This window comes from Pecten maximus, chromosome 8, assembly GCF_902652985.1.
Source record: "Pecten maximus chromosome 8, xPecMax1.1, whole genome shotgun sequence".
Lineage (NCBI taxonomy): Eukaryota > Metazoa > Mollusca > Bivalvia > Pectinida > Pectinidae > Pecten > Pecten maximus.
The window spans coordinates 11,790,163-11,807,933 of record NC_047022.1 but is presented as its reverse complement, the minus strand read 5'-3'; positions in this window follow the sequence as shown (position 1 = coordinate 11,807,933).

The window sequence follows — 17,771 nt, the reverse complement described above, 5'->3', positions numbered from 1 at the left end:
CATTTGATTGATTGATTGATACAGTGACGTAATAATGTTTAAGAAAAAGAGTCCATCAATAAAAGTGAGGTGGATTCCAACAGGTATTGTTTATAGTTAATCAAACTACAAGGATGAACTTGAATATAATTTTATCTATGTAGCTGTAACACAAACCAGGAGTGTACTCTAAGCTATAATACAAAAACTGGGATATGTTTACTCCGTTTTTGCGTGTGTGTCATTTTTCCATAATATGAAAAATATTTACGTTAACCCTTATGTACTTTTTTTTAAAAATGATGTCTATATGTAATGTATTGATATGTAAACTCATATATAAGAAGGATTTTGTGTGGACTTAACTAATGCTTAATTACCTAATTATCTAATCATTAATTGATTATTCTGTAAAGCAAAAATCGCAGAGACTGGAACAAAATTCTAAAGCGTTTATCGATATTTTCCCCAAAATCCTACTATCAAGCTAAATTTCAAAATACGATTTCTTTGTCCTGATATGGGATTGGTAACAGTTCAAATGTAACTGATATTCGAAGGTATCATTCCTGTAACAGAGGGTTTAAAACTAGCGTATGTTTTAACCTTATCTGACTTTATATTCAAGACAATATTCCCTGCCTGTCGAATTGCTACATTTTCATATTTTCTCATATCAATCCCCCCCCCCCCCGCCCCCCAACTAACCGTCTATATTTCCACAGGTTTGACCGCATGCAATATAACCAGACAAAGAAAGACAAACCATATGTACTGTAGCTATTACTTAATTTCTTTATCATATTTTCTAGTTTTAATAAATGTTAGTCTTTTGTTAAAACATGATCAACTGATACTAAATAAAATTTTGTACATTTTGGTATATTGCCGTTATACGGATCGATTACCATCCTGTTGGACTAGGAGGTGAAAACATTGAGATGGTTTGAATTAAAGTCTATACTATTCAACATCATTCAACGGAAATAAACTTAAATATACACATAGATATCAAATCGAAATATAAGTTTTGACTTCCATACATGGAAATTTCTGCTAACCTCCATATATAGTGATTTCACAACATACGTATTACAAGCTCATTGGCTCCTAACGATCACTTTACACACTGTCATACATACTAATGGAGCGAATACGGTGGTAAGCGAGTGCCTATTCTCCGACAAAAGGTGCTGGAAATATTAACTTGAAGTTCGTTCATCAAGTCATTCATAAAGATGTTCCATCATAAATATTGTGTTCTCGTGGAAGAAGAAAATTCGAAGATGTATGGGAACCCATCTTTCAGCCAACAATCGAAGTTATGATTCATTTTAACGACCATTCTGGTAATGGTTATAGACTTGCGATGTTTGATTAATAAAACCCGTTTTGACGCCACATGGGCGGTATTTACGAGGATGTATTGCCCGAACGTCTTACTAAAACTTTACAGGATTCTCCAACACAAAATGAACAGTGACATCACCTAAAGTTACCAGACTTAAGCGTCATCTTCTCAGGGGAACTCTGTACATCGCACGAAACAGCCAGATAATGGGTTTCCTGGTACACCTGATTAACCAGAAGAAGAGCCTCATGGGAAACATCTATACTTCACTGAGGTAAGTTCATAACTGGAATTCTGATATATATATATATATAGAAAAAATAATAGTAGTCCTTGTGGAAGAAAATATATGGAAAAATTAAAAAAATGACTCAGACAACATCTAACGTTTTCGTCCCGTCTAGGGGACTCTTCAGACTGTTTATTTTCAATTGCACCATGACGTCATAATGATCATGACGTCATAATAACAGTTACGTCATACAATACCAACAACTTTAATAAACTCTGACTCCTTTGATTCTCGTTTTATTGTATCAGAAGTATCCATCTTATATAAAGGGAAAATTTTAAAATCACCATTACTACAATTATGAATATGCTTACTAACATTTAAAAATCTGAGATTATCCGAACGTATTTGTTGACGATGGACTGTCATTCTGGTTCTCAATTCATTACCAGTTTGTCCAATATAAAAATCACTACATTGAGAACAAATCATAGCATAAATAACATTACGGCTTTTACAATCTATATTTCTTTTAACATTAAAAGTGAAGCCATTTTTGAAATTGAAAGTGCTACCTTCCACAATAAGTTTACATGTACCGCAACGCGGTGTATTACATTTAGAAACCTTTGTGCATTTGAAATTATCATTGAACTTAGAACTTGTCAAAATATGACGTAGGTTTTTAGGTTGTCTTTTACTATTTATTAAAGTATACTTGTTTAAAACCTTACCCATTCTATCATTACTTTGCTTAAGTTCTTCACATTTATTGCGAATAATAGGAAATATATCAAAATTACGAGGATTGAAAGTAGATACAAAAGGCAATACTGATTTATTGTCGTCAACAGAATGACGGGATGTAAAAGGTCCCTTATCGATTGCTAATTGTTTACCTTTTTCTATCATTTCTTTAGGATAGCCTTGTGATTTTAAGAATACTGTAAGTTCATTTAGTCTTGTATTTACTGTTTCTTTTTCACTAACGATAGATACTATGCGTGACGCTAAATTGAAAGGAATATTAGTTTTGATAAGTTTAGGATGATTAGAATAAAAATTTAAGTAATTATGCGAATCTGTAGGCTTTCTATATAAATCTGTTGAAATAGTATCACCTTTTATTGCAACCAACACATCTAGAAAAGGAAGTGAAGAATCACTCGCCTCCGTTGTATAATTAATCGACGGGTGTAAACTATTGAGGTCTTTGTTTAGTTCTTCTATAGAAATATAATATATGTTCATGGGCTGTATTCATTGATTACTTGTATGTATTCGCGATCGATTTATCTCTGTCTTAAACAGGGTGATGTCTAGTCTTATATTCAAAAAAGAGAAAAAGCAGTGATAAGACTTAATTTTCTTTTTAATTTTGTTTGCGTTGAATGACAAATTGTAACAGATAAATTTTAGCTGCAAAAAACTTCTCTTTTATCCAATACTTTTATCAGTTACTCTTGTTGGCCCTTGTGGAAGTTACCAAAGGTTCTCGCTACGGACATTTTGCATCAGTAAAGGTATATCCTGAAACCAAATAAATCCTTGTCTTACAAAATGCACATTATCAATATTCACTCTCAAAAGGACACGTGTGCTACTTCTCTAGGATCCGAAGGATATATTTGATGCACATTCATATCAAAAGTTACATAACATTTATCTAATATTCTTTCTTTCAGAATTATGTCAGTACAAGTTTCCCAAATTGGCACGCTGTAACATGGATCTTACAGACACAAGGAAAGTGTCCAGGTATCTGTCCCAACATCTTGATCGGCATCCCGGCGTAGGTTCTGAGAAGACAGTGAATATAAGACGTTTTGTGAAATATATTTCAGAGAAATCGTATTTAAATTCTGAAGGGTTCACATTCATATCTACTGGTTCAAGATCAGAGGGATTGGATTTTGCCAGTTCCGATTACGATATTATGGTAATACCGAATAGCGTGATCATTGTTCAACCACATGATGAGATACCAGATAGAGATGCCAGTAAAACTATCCTGGTCATGGACAACACTGACTGCAGACCGGGGTATACTTTACTCAGATTGCTCCGAAGTACGTTTACGATCAATGCAGTCATAGATTCGCTGACAGATTTCAATGGATCAAAGTACTTGTCTAGTGTTCTTTTCAGCAGTATCCTCTTGAGACATGATAGTTTCCTTCACGGACCTTGTTCGACATTGCCTCGTGAGAGGTTTGGCAGTGAGATTGATTGTGCATACTGTTTCCACTGCCGGTCATGGCCATATCACCTCAGCGATTTCAGTTATCGTACAAAATACTGTGTTTGGCCATCCAGACATCTGGCTAGTTATATCGTTAAAGGTGGTTGTCATGTTGTTGCAATTGGTGACAAACAATCTAGACTCTTTGCAATGCAATGGCGGATTTCTTTTGCATCAGCCGAAAAATATCTTGTTTGGTCGTTCAATCACGTACAATTGAAAACGTATGCTTTATTGAAAATGTTCCTAAAAGAGTGCATCGAACGCGATCAGTCGATAAATGAACTGCTCTGTTCCTACTTCATGAAGACAATTGTATTCCATGCGATAGAACATTCCTCACCATCTATGTGGGTGGACGAGAACATTGTCCAGTGTTTTTGGTATTGTTTTACCATACTCCTGGAATGTGTACAGACCGGATACTTGCCGAACTACTTTGTACCTACCAACAACATATTTCTATCTAAAGTAACTGGCGACAACAGGAGAAGACTACTCCGTGTCCTGAATAGATACCAGTGTCAGGGATACACTTGTCTGTTTCAGTGTCCGAGTCTTCAGGCTTTACCTCGAATCATACAAGAAAATCAATCAACGTATCCATTGGCAGGTGAACTTTATATATAGAATTCAAAAATGATTCTTTTGTAGTAAGTAACCAAAAGTATATACTGAAAACTATATAGATAGTGCAATCGCATTGAGATTAATTCACAAAGTATTTCTGAAATATTCTGACGACAACATGCTCGATATAGGATTGCTGTTTTTTTTTATTCAGGCCATATCACACAGTTCTGGTAACAGTATTGCCAACCTAACTCATACCCACCATAACAGCAATAAAACTGCGTACGAAAAAATCAGAAGGTACAAACGCTTCCTCCACTTGTCGTTAGCCACAGATGTCTGTAATGGGTTGTTATCACTGGCAACGTTTTATTACAATGTTGGAACTTACAATAAAGCTTCTGACGTAGCAACACGAGTGGTGTTGTCCTGTAAGAGGACGGGGTTACTACAGCACCACGGTGATGATTTGGAATACATGGCAGAGATGTGCGGTAAAGGATACACACTACTACAGAAGGCAAAACGTTCATTTGTATTACCATTTATAACATGTAAAGAGAGTCACAATTTGTATCCACCAGAATTACAAGTCGAGGTTCAAACAAATGAGTACCCCATCTTTCTTCCACCACTACCGTACGCCCTCTTCCTTCTTGTGTTGTCTACCTTCAGACTCGGTAACATCGACCAGTCCCAGACAATCCTCGGGGATCTCATGGCTGTACGGACCAATCCTATCTACGGTGTATGTCATTATCCCATCTTACACAATCTGGTCGGGATATGTCACCAACTGTTAGGGAACACAAGGCAGGCCATCCTAGCATTTAAGAAGTCTTACAGACAACGTCCTAATCCAGCTGCTGCAATCATGATCGCTGCCCATTGTTGGACTTAGAGGGATTAAAGTGACAACATAAACATCGACAGATTGGATTACTGCAGTGTTCCTTTAAAGAAAGAGAGCGTTGATGTCATCGACGATGATTACAGCGTGTATTGCTGTCGAAAACAATGTACAACATTGATCGAGTCCATTTTATAAAAATTACTTGGTTTTGTTTCGTGATATACCAATCAGTACATTTCTTGAATACACTGACGCATTTATTATTTATTATATGAACATGTTGAACATTCGTAGAAATGATCTGTGACTAGACCAAAGGAAGAGGATTTGTTAAACCAGCACTTACTCGTTAGAATCATTTGTTCTTCCTTGTCAATATTCTTCAGAAATAAATACTGATGTTGATTGTGTATAACACCGTCCCAGGCACTTCTGTTGACATGTCATGGTTTTACATTTTCACTCATGGTTCATGGACGAGAGGGGGTACCGAATTGTTAAGGAGAATTTGTTTATTGATAGTTCATAAATGCGAGGTGGTACTATATTGTTCATGGGAATATATTTTATTAATGGTTCTTGGACACGAGGTGGTACTATATTGTTAAGGAGAATATATTTATTTATGGTTTATGAATGCGAGATCGTAATGCATTATGCTGGGAAATATATTCGTTTTTGGATGCTATGTGCTACCATATAGGTTCATTGGAATATATTAGCGGAGACATTTTCATTTTCTTTAAATAACGGAATAGTTATCGTCTTCATATCCAATATTTCGTCTTATAGTAGTAATACAATTATAAAAGGTGTTGGGATAGTGGATGGGATGGGGGTTGGAGGGGGTGTGGGACGGGGTGGGGGTTTGGGTGTGGGAGGGGGTGTGGGACGGGGTGGGGGTTTGGGTGTGGGACGGGGTGGGGGTTTGGGTGTGGGACGGGGTGGGAGTTTGGGTGTGGGACGGGGTGGGGATTTGGGTGTGGGACGGGGTCGGAGTTTGGGTGTGGGACGGGGTGGGGGTTTTGGGTGTGGGACGAGGGGGGGGACGGGGAGGGGTTTTGGGTGTGGGAGGGTGTGTGGAACGGGGTGTGGGTTTGGGTGTGGGAGGGGGTGTGGGACGTGATGGGGGTTGGATGTTGGAGGGGGTGTGGGGACGTGTTGGGGGTTTGGGTGTGGTAGGGGTGTGGAACGGACTGGGGTTTTGGTGTGGGACGTGGTGGGGGTTTGGGTGTGGGAGGGGGTGTGGGACGTGGTGGGGGGTTGGATGTTGGAGGGGGTGTGGGACGGGGTGGGGGTTTGGGTGTGGGAGGGGGTGTGGGACGTGGGTGGGGGGTTGGATGTTGTAGGGGGTGTGGGGGTTTGGGTGTGGGAGGGGGTGGGGGACGTGGTGGGGGTTGGATGTTGGAGGGGGGTGGGACGGGGTGGGGTTTGGTGTGGGGGGGTTGGGGGGGAACGGTGGTTGGGGTGGGGTTGAAGGGGGGTGGGAGGGTGGGGGTTTTTGGGGGTGGGGGGGGGGTGTGGGAAGGGGTTGGGGGGGCGGGGGGGAGGGGGTGTGGGACGTGGTGGGGGTCGGATGTTGGAGGGGTGTGGGGGCGGGTGGGGGTTTGGTTGGGAGGGGGGTGGGACGGTTGGGGGGTTGGGGGGGGAGAGGGTGTGGGGACCGGGGGGTTGGTATGGGGGAGGGGGTGGGGGGGGGGGTGGGGGGTTTGGGTTGGAGGGGGGGGGGGGGGGGGGGTGGGGTGTGGGGGGGGGTGTGGGACGGGGTGGGGGGTTTGTGTGGAGGGGTGGGGGTTTGGGGGTGGGAGGGTGGGGTTTGGGTGTTTGGGTGGGGGATTTGGGTTGGGGGGAGGGGTGGGGTTGGATGTGGGGTGGGGGGTGTGTTGGGGAGGGGTGGGGGTTTGTTTGTGGACGGGGTTGGGATGGTGGAGGGGGTGTGGGATGGGATGGGGTTTCGGTGTGGTACGGGGTGGGGTTTGGGTGTGGTACGGGGTAGGGTTTGGAAGCGTTGATTAACTCTATTTGATACAGACAAAATTGTAAGCTCACTGTTGACACATTTTTTTTATCTAACATTCAATCACGCAGTAAGGACAAGATAGCACTTTGTTTAATTACTGAATATTAAGCTATCATTGAATTTTCTCTTTGCGTCTTGCTAAAACAGAAAACGGGATAAGTTTTGTTTTGAATTTAGCAAAAGGAAAATAATAACTGTTTACAGAAAAAGAGCCATATAATTTGTTAATTGTTTGTTATCTGATCGACAACGTGATAATTTATCAGGAACATATTTCACTGTTTATCTGTCCATATTGACGACATTAGTTTATTTTGAAATGCATTAATGTATATGAATTTATTTGCGAAGTAGTTTTACATGTTGTAACGTTGGGCAGTATATCCTCTCTATAAGTGAATATATATTGACCGTAATTCCAGCGCACAGCCCGCTACACTGTACAGTCCGCTACACCGTACAGTCCGCTACACCGAACAGTCCACTCCACCGTACAGTCCGTTACACTGTACAGTCCATTACACCGTACAGTCCACTACATCGCACAGTCCGCTACACCGTACAGTCCGCTACACCGTACAGTCCACTATACCATACAGTCCACTACACCGTACAGTCCACTACACCGTACAGTCCACTACATCGCACAGTTCGCTACACCGTACAGTCCACTACACCGTACAGTCCGCTACACCGTACAGTCCGCTACACCGTACAGTCCACTACACCGTACAGTCCGCTACACCGTACGGTCCACTACACCGTACGGTCCACTACACCGTACAGTCAGTTACACCGTAGTCCGCTACACCGTACAGTCCGCTACACCGTACAGTCCGCTACACCGTACAGTCCACTACACCGTACAGTCCACTACACCGTACAGTCCACTACACCGTACAGTCCGCTACACAGTACAGTCTACTACACCGTACAGTCCACTACACCGTAAGTCCACTACACCGTACAGTCCGCTACACCGTACAGTCCACTACACCGTACAGTCCGCTACACCGTACAGTCCACTACACCGTACAGTCCACTACACCGTACAGTCCGCTACACCGTACGGTCCACTACACCGTACAGTCCACTACACCGTACGGTCCACTACACTGTACAGTCAGTTACACCGCAAAGTCCGCTACACCGTACAGTCAGTTACACCGTGCAGCCCGCTACATCGTACAGCCCGCTATACCGTATAGCAGGCTACACCATACAACCAGCAAAGAAGAAGATTCGTTGTGATATTCACAACGAATCTTCTTCATGACATCGCAGGTGATGCATGTGGTCTTGGTCACAGACTCCTTTGACTTTCATGGCCATTTGAAACCAATCAGATGAATATTATTACTTTGTTTTAACTTTTTAGTCTCGTGGCGTGTAATGCGTGTCGTAAGGTTCGAGGGCTAGTGCACCGCCTGTTTTATATTGGATGACCCGCTTATCTACATTTGTACTTGATTACCTATGTTATATATGTATATAGAGATGTCAGTTGGAGAGGTTGCAGTTGGTCGTTATATATATCTATGTAATGATGGTAGATGTTCCATGTCATTAAGTGACGTTGTCTCCATTTGCTTTCTATATAGAGAACACTCATGTAATAATTTCTTTAAAAGCACATTATTATTTGCAATATCATTTGTTATTCATGGATACTTAATAAATATAGGAATCATAATTGACTTGTTTTGTTTATTGTTTTACGTACTATCAACACCTAGGGTTATTTATGGTCCTGTATGCGAGATTCCGGTGTGCTGTGAGTTGGTGGTTTTGGAAGTCTTCTTGTGATAGTGCGGAACTGATGCCAACTTATCGAGGGCATCCAACAGGATACACCACCAGTCATCACACTCCAAAAGGCTTAGGCGCTTGGCAGCTGTAGCAACTGTTACCCTTTTTATAGACTGTACAATGTCTCGGCCACTAGTGGCAGAATCCAATGCCTTCATCACAGGGGCGAACGCTCAACTAAAGGGCGAAAGTGAGGCAATGTCAAGGGAGACATTGGGAAGAATGGAGTTATTTTGAAAGAAACTAAATCGAAGATCTCAAATTTACGATCTTACGATCATGCTATTAGGACATTGAATATATTTCGTACGCCCTAACTGCAATATACCAGATAATGACAATATTTTTAATCGGGGAATATCAAAACTCCCCGATCTAAAATTTGATACCTGGATACGACTGTAATATAAAAGGAAATTTTGTAAAAGATGTGGATGAATGCAAAGATCTTTTTATACACTTCATTTCAAGATGGAATAGCTCATCCTTGCGAGATGCATATTAGCATGTCGAAAAAGGGGCTCCGTAAAATACTTAAGAACTTATATTTTGTAGCTGCATCGAAATGTATTGGGATAAGTACATATTGCTTGTTGCACGAAAGCAAGCGAGAAAGAAATCTGACATAGGCAACCGCTTTATTCGCCCAGTTCAAAATGAATTAGGTTTATGTATCTAACAACAAATTGAGAAATTTGTTGTCTAATTTTTTTTAAAAGTCTCGGGTGAAGACTAGAATTGTTATATCGAACAGAACAGCACCATTGAAAAATATTAAACAAAGAGCAAAGCGCAGAAATCACGGGTGACAGTCTCTAATGAGACTAAAATATCAACTTCATACAAAGAGACTCCATTTAGTGATTTTTCTTACCCGTTAGATGTAAATATGGTGAAAATTATAGAAGAATATAGAAGTACAGTACTGTACTGGATATGTACAACATCATGTTATCAATATCTTTACACAACGTCACCTTCATAATCCGGCCAACATGTGTTCGCCTACTGGTAGATTAGTTCAATATCATACAGAGGACTTTGTGCTATGTGTAGTAAAATCCAGAAGTCACCGGCAACAAAGGAATGTCATCCGACAAACATGGGGAAATGAACATCATTTAATAATTTCAACATTAAAACAGTTTTTTAGTTAGGTTCACATGTGAACAAATCGCTTAATTTCATTTCGGATGGAATTAGGCAATTCAACGGCATACTTTTAATGGATTTCTACAGCACTTATTTTAACAATACATGAAAGACCTCCATAGAATTTAACTGGGTACCAAGTTCTGACCGAGAGCACACTTTGTTGTTTTAGTAGACGACGATATCTACGTATCACTAAAAACAAAAGTTTTGTTCCTTCATCAATTACCTTTGAGCTCACGTGTTCAATTGTACATCGGATGAACAATTTATGCATTTAAACCATATCGTAACATTACGAGTAAGTGGTATGTTCCAGTGTCTGAGTACACATGGGGCAGATATTCGCCTTTCCTGGAAGCTGGTACAGTCATAATAACCATGGACTTTGTTTCGGACGTACGGACAGTCATCCGATATACAAAACACTTCCCCATAGACGATATATAGGCATACTAGCATACAAACTTGGCTAAGCTCCAGTTATCAATAACAAAGGTTGTGGAGAAAGGATAGCGATACTGAAGAAAGGATTTACACCTCAAATAATAAATAAACCTGGATATCGAAAAATAATTTCATAACATCACAAACAAACGGAAAAGACGTGATAACAGAGATTTTGAATGTAATGGTGTTTATGATGGAAAGGAATCGAAATGCATACATATATCGCATTCGCAGTCTTCTTTATCAACGGTATAAACATCAATGAAATCGTGAGGCTTTTTGAATACACTATAATGAAGATTTCTATGGAGACCCTCGTAAAAATAGAAGAGAAGAGAAGAAGAATTAGTGTTCTGAAAGGGAGGTATTCATTTTTAGCTTCATTGGCGATATTCATTTAACTTATTATTTGATTAAAGGTTGTTATTGAGAAATTTCAAAGTTATCAAACCAGAGTTTATTGTGTTAAACGGTGGATATGTATTTGGGAGATGCTGGTCCTTCCAGACAAGCTGTATGATAGCTATCCCCAATCATTCAGGACCTCACTAATGATTATTTCTATAGAAGGTTATTTATTTGTATGGTTTGTTGCTGACCTACGATAGAAATTGAAGGGGTCGGTAATATGATTTGATGTAAATCAGATTTTTGTTTTTGATTTGTTTTATCATTTGTATAAAAATTGTTTTGAAGCAAATGAAATATGTTTTGATCAGGGGGTCAGCACAATTCAAAGGGGTTGAGGCCGAATGCTTAACCTCCTTTGAATTTTACTGTTTTTTTTATAAATCATAGTAGGCCAGTAACATAACATGTGATGAATTTATCACACCGATGACTTTTGAACACCAATTTTGATACATTTGGGACTTATTCTCTCCTGTTCAAGTTTCTGCAATTAGTCTAAAACCTGTCTATAACATTTGGAATATAAAGGTTTCATATTTGATATGAATACTCAACCAATACTTCGATATAACCCTACAATTCATGACTGTTACATTGTTACATTTCAACGTGTGAATACTCTTCTGCTTGAATCGTCTGCCCAAAACGTGTCACATTTGTTAATAAACTAAGCCAGCCAATCGAAAACCACTTGGGCCTTTCCGTCATATCTTCGAAAAATAGAAGATATGACGCAGAGACCGAGTAGTTTTCCTATTGAAATCGACTATTTTTAACAGGCGTACGGGAAGCAACCCTTATTCATCTTTTTAAAAATTTAAGGACGATTCTGTGCGAAAAAGAAAAAAAAAAGAATTATGAAATTAAATAAATATAATAAAATAAGATAAATACACAGTGTTTTTTTTCGTGGATATTTGGGAAGGCCTACTTAAGAACGGATTTGTCTAGTTTCGAAGCGATAGACACGGGGTCACTATGTCACCCAATTTAAATCAATCAAATGCCATAATTGATATTCTGTCCGAGTTGCGATACAAATATATCGTTTATGTATTGCTTAAGTGTTACTGGGTTGAGAATTATTTACCGTGTTGTGTTCAATGTATTTTATTGTATATATATTCTTTCTGGTTAATTTTCAGGATTTGTCATTCTCTTCTAAAACACATTTCAACTAGTTGAAGATATATCAAATTATAAGTACCCATCTGTGGCTGATATGTTTTCTATTAATACTATATCACAGGCGTCTGTTTCTGATTAGTATTTATAGAACAAATATATCACCCCCTACTCCTACTATACAAACAAGGTGTAACACTCGAAAAACTGAAAGGAGGGTGTGTGCTTCGATTCACTTGGAATTTAAGTTCAATCCGACTAAAATTTCAATGCACACATACTTCAGTAGCGAACCTTTTTTTTATATTCCTTAAATATCAATGCATGTTATTATTTTGTCGTGTGAAAATGATTCAAAGATGAAAAAATGGATCAAAAGCGGTCGTGATAGCCGACGATGCATCAACTGTGGAACGAAGTAGTCTGTATATTTTAGAGCGGTATGCAAGGGTCAATCTGATTGGTCGACAGCTCTATAACCAATACTAGTTATGATTGTCGACCAATCAAGCCTACTTCCGTTCCACAGTCGATGCATCGTAGATCTTCAAGAGTTACATCTTGTTGATGTAGTAGGAGGTTTTTTTCTATTCGTACTAGCCAGAAGCAGACGCCTGTGAATTAGATAACAGAATGTATAAATTGCTTTATGTATTACATAAATTTATCATTCTAAATGCCCATAATTGAAATATGACTTAACACATATAGATACATCCTGAGCATAAAAATTGTCCAAAAGATGGGGATATATTCACTTTTAAAACGCCACACTTGGACATAATTATTGCAATGTTTGTATTATTTCTGACTCAGAACTGTTCCTGCAAAATAAACATATTGAGAATTTTTCTTCACATAAGTTTAGACCTAATGTATGTTTTTTCATACCTGTATATTAATGTTAGTCTGGTCAAATCCATGGACAAATGAAAGAGGTTAATTTTGGTAGTTTCACTGAGTCCATCTTGAGTAGAACGTCAAATATTTTACAATTTGAGCACGTATAAGTATCCAGTTACTGTTACAGCACAAACGTAATAGGCTAAGATCTAAAAAATAAAAAGACAAAGGATATTCGAGGAATACACTGCTAAGGCGTCACTGTTCATACGGCATTGTCACTCATTACCGCTGACGTGATAAAGAGGCTTTTATCATGTACCCTATTTCCAAAATACATTGTTGTATTAATATTTGTATTTGTGGTCATTCTGACGTTTTGCCGTTTCTGTCCTATATCAATCTTGAAATGTTTTTGTAAAGTACAGTAACTCCTCGCTATTTTGGAGTAAATGATAATAGTGTTCAGGTGAATAAATATATCGACATATTATATACCTATCACAATTTAGACATCGTGTGAATGACACCAGAGGTCTTACGATAGACGTAACAGTCGGAATGCCGCTGTCATCGACATGTCGTGTGAGGCCAATATCTCCAGCTTAACTGTTCAAACTAATGTTTAACGCAAATATAATGCCGTTTGATGCCGTTTGATGCCGTTTGATAAGCATATAGTGATTCCGTTGTCACCTTAACTCTCATTTGAGGTTGTGACCTAACCCGGATTAGATGAAGATTTGTATGACGACTGTCGTCGATGAGGTTTAAGTCGTTTACTCTCCTGGTCTGAAGTTCCTTGTTGTTTTTCAGAAGTCTCTTTGCCAATTCATATTTGTATAAATATTTTGTCCCTTTTTATTAATTTTGAATCATGATTTCGTTATTATGTCAGAATGTAGTTGTAAACCTCGTATACGCAATGCTATACCAGACTAGCTTTTACTCGCAAAGCAATACCCGTCTCCTGTTACAGTTAAACTTTGATTTGTTGCGACATTCAATATCCCATAGATGTAGAAAGAAACCTGATTTTATTGACACTGTATGGGGCCGCAACAGTGTGTCGGAAATCACAGTGTGACGATAAAGTCACTGTCGGCAATGACAAAACAGCATGGTGCCGCTTTTCTGCATACGGACATATGATTCAGGATGTCGTTTAAGTATTCGGTAAAGTCAGTTTTCACTGTACTTCATTTACTTGATTTGCAAAACGTTTCAAAAAAAAAAAAAAAAAAAAATTGAAAAAAGTGGTGCAGTATAATGATATATACATATTTATGCAGTATCTTCAGAAACAAGATGTGCTATAGCGGTTTTCTTTGATTGCTTTCTTACAATAAAAGGAACGTTATCAGTAATGAAATAAACACAAATGGAACTGGTAATATTTCAAGCTCTTTATTAAGTACCACTTCCATTACATACATTGATTATACCTGTATCCTATATCTACATACAAGGATAAGAAGTACCGACAATACAGACAGAGGATTGAACATAATTAAATAAGGACAATCACGGAGAGGTTAAGAGGTTAAATACTGTTAGTGTCCACTTACTACGAATTCAATTTTCACAATGATTAGATAGTAAAACAAAGCAAGAAATATCAAACAAAAACAAACTCAATTATTACACGAAATTCCATTGTTAGACAAGAATACTCAATAATTCAACGCATTGTGTCGATGTTCTCAAATATCGGCATATCTGTTATAATCAAATCAACAAACATTTAAAAAAAATATGTATTATAATTTCGAACAATTGATAAAATTATCATATTTCTGCAGAATTTCAAACGATTGATGAAACTATCATATTCTTTCAATGAGAGATAATGGTCATTTGAAGCTTATCAATTCAATTTCCCTCAATATATGAATTTTAACACAAACAAAGTAAATTCTCAAATTATTGCATATCGCAAAGCCTTTCCAGGCTTGTTTAAAGTTTTCATAATTGGCGATACGCACAAGTTCACTGGATAATATGTTAATTAAAAAAATAAAATAAATAAATGAATAAATAAAAAGCAAATATGGCCGTTATCATATTCATAATAAACATACACTGTATATATTGATATTTTTCAGACGTTAGATAAATATACTAACCAAATTAATTGATCAATAATGACACAAAAACTATTAAAGGAAAACGTTTTCCAAACGAGAATTAAGTGTTCTCCTGTAGATACTGTGAGTCATTCGCGGTGTTACTTCACATTACAGTTATAGATAAAGTGTGATGATATTGGAACATCATGTCGAAAATCATTAAAATATCGGAAATATCGAAAAAGTCATATTATATGTACCTTCTCCCTGTATATTACGTAAAGATAATTATTTTTAGCAATAGATAAACACGAAAACATGTAATCTGATTAATACACAATAACATATAATGTTCTTTTAACCAATATAAACTTGTATGTGATCAATTTTAAGCAAAACACGGTAAATGTCCTTGTATAAATTCAGGGCCCGAATGCAATCGGAATACTCTTATTGATCCATTGCAATTATTATACATCATATACATTTTCTCTTAAGAAAATAACAAATAGTTTTAACAAACATATAATAAAAACAGTACATAGAATTAAAACAATAATCTGTAAAATATTTCAATAACAAGTTAACGTCCTGATCTATTTATACAAGCGAATACATTCATGGAAATACCTACAGTTTATGTCCACTTCTGAATATAAAATTATATATTACTGATTTGTTTACCAGTAAAGAATAGAAGACATATTCATTCGATACAAGTGATAAAAAGATCAAAATTTTTGCTGATTTCACCAATCAAAACACTGGTCAAACAAGAAGCCAGACCGTGTCCGGATCTCCCAGTTTAACGTCAAACTGAATATGATTTAATTAACTTACTGTTACAAGTCCACAAGCTAAGCCATGCATACGTCAAGATTTTCCCTCTCTAGGTCTACTTAGACACGCAATGTTTGATTGTGGGCTCAACGCGTAGTAATCCGGGTTGTTTTTAATGGACTTTTATCAAAAATTTAATTCGCGTGGAAAGTCTTCTGCTGAATCCTGATTGCGCCAAATTGCACTCTCTGTATATTGTTTTTTGCAGAAAGTACTGAGAGTGCTTAAATTTATCACTCCGCTTATCTGTTTACATTCAGTAATATACTGAAAGTTACCAGCGCCAACATAAATATATAATAGCAATTGATTACATTCCTGGTCATCAATCCTGTTCGGTATTGTTCACACTTCCGATTAGTAATTTGCCCGAAGACTGTCAATGGCGTTTTGTTTAGTAATTAATTTCCACGATGATGGAATAGGTGCAATTTGTACACGGTAATGTTTAGCTAGCTCTTCATTAAAGGTACATAAAACCCATGCCCAATATGTGGATGATGACGACATGTCATTGCAAGGAGGAATATCCCAGTCCGGAAAAAAGTACTGGTAATTTCTGTAGAAATGGAGAATGTGGGATTTTTTTTACATATACTGTCTGGATGGGGAAAGCATTTGTATGCATGAAGCCAAGAGTTCACAAGATTACTGCAACTTTCTACACAAAGTTTATTTGTGATTACCCTTCTAAATCCTGCGACACCTTCTGGTCTATGCATGATACACGAATGACTATTGCTATGACCAAAATTACCTTAACATGGCTCCTTGCAAAAGGGAAACATAGCTCGGCAACCCCAAAGTTTCTCCATTGCCATTTGGGCGGGTGTTCCATGCCATTTGATTGTATGTTTTGTCTCTATTTCAAATTTGCTTTTTAGTTCGACACACACATCTGTTAGACCTTTTTTGACAGTTTTTATAAAATCGTCGAAATTTGTTACCGTTTGACCTTCAACTGCGAAAAATGACTCCATTGGAATCAAGAATGTATCCTTTATTCCGTGTTGGAAAACATCAAGCCAGTTTTGCAAAGACGAAGCTGATATTTTATCAATATTTGCACAAATAATTTTAAATATCTTTTCCAGATTCGCTGATGCATTTTTGGCATATAACTTGTCTTTGATGGCATTATTTAACCAGTTGAAGGTATACGAGTAAGGATCTTCGATATACTGTATGTAGGATTTAAAATTGTGTTGCCTTGCTAGGTCCTCCATTACACGCCTCATTAAGGCATACTTTTCTCTTTCAAAGTCTTCAACTATATCTTGAAATATCAAATCAGGAAGTTGGCTTCTTACATTTTCTTCAACATAGATGCCAATGACTTCACAAAATCTGTTACTTGCTATCATGGTTGCAGACTTTTCATCTACAGTGTCTTGGAAATGATGCCAAATGTCCTGTTTATGATTGTTTAATTTGGTTTTCAAGCTATGCTTATCCATATATTCTGAATCAAGGCGTTCCAACAATGGAGCCTGTCGCAAAACATGCACTACAAGTTTTACTTTATAAGGTTCGAGAAGTGTAAAACTGTTATTTGCGTCATCGTTAAATTGCTTTATGCGCTTCAGAATACATATAGGAATTTCTTTAATGTCTGTCTCGTTAAATTTCCAATCTTTTTTATTTAGGTCTCTCAATCTTGTGTCAATGTCCCGTAGAATTGTATTAGTAAATTGAACCACATCGTATTGTTTTTTAGACTTAGTGCGACTGACTTTTGTTGCGAACCGTTTGAATAACGTTTTAATGCTAATGAAACTATCGTCAAAGTCAAAACCATCGAGGCTTTTCTCCAAAGTCTGGT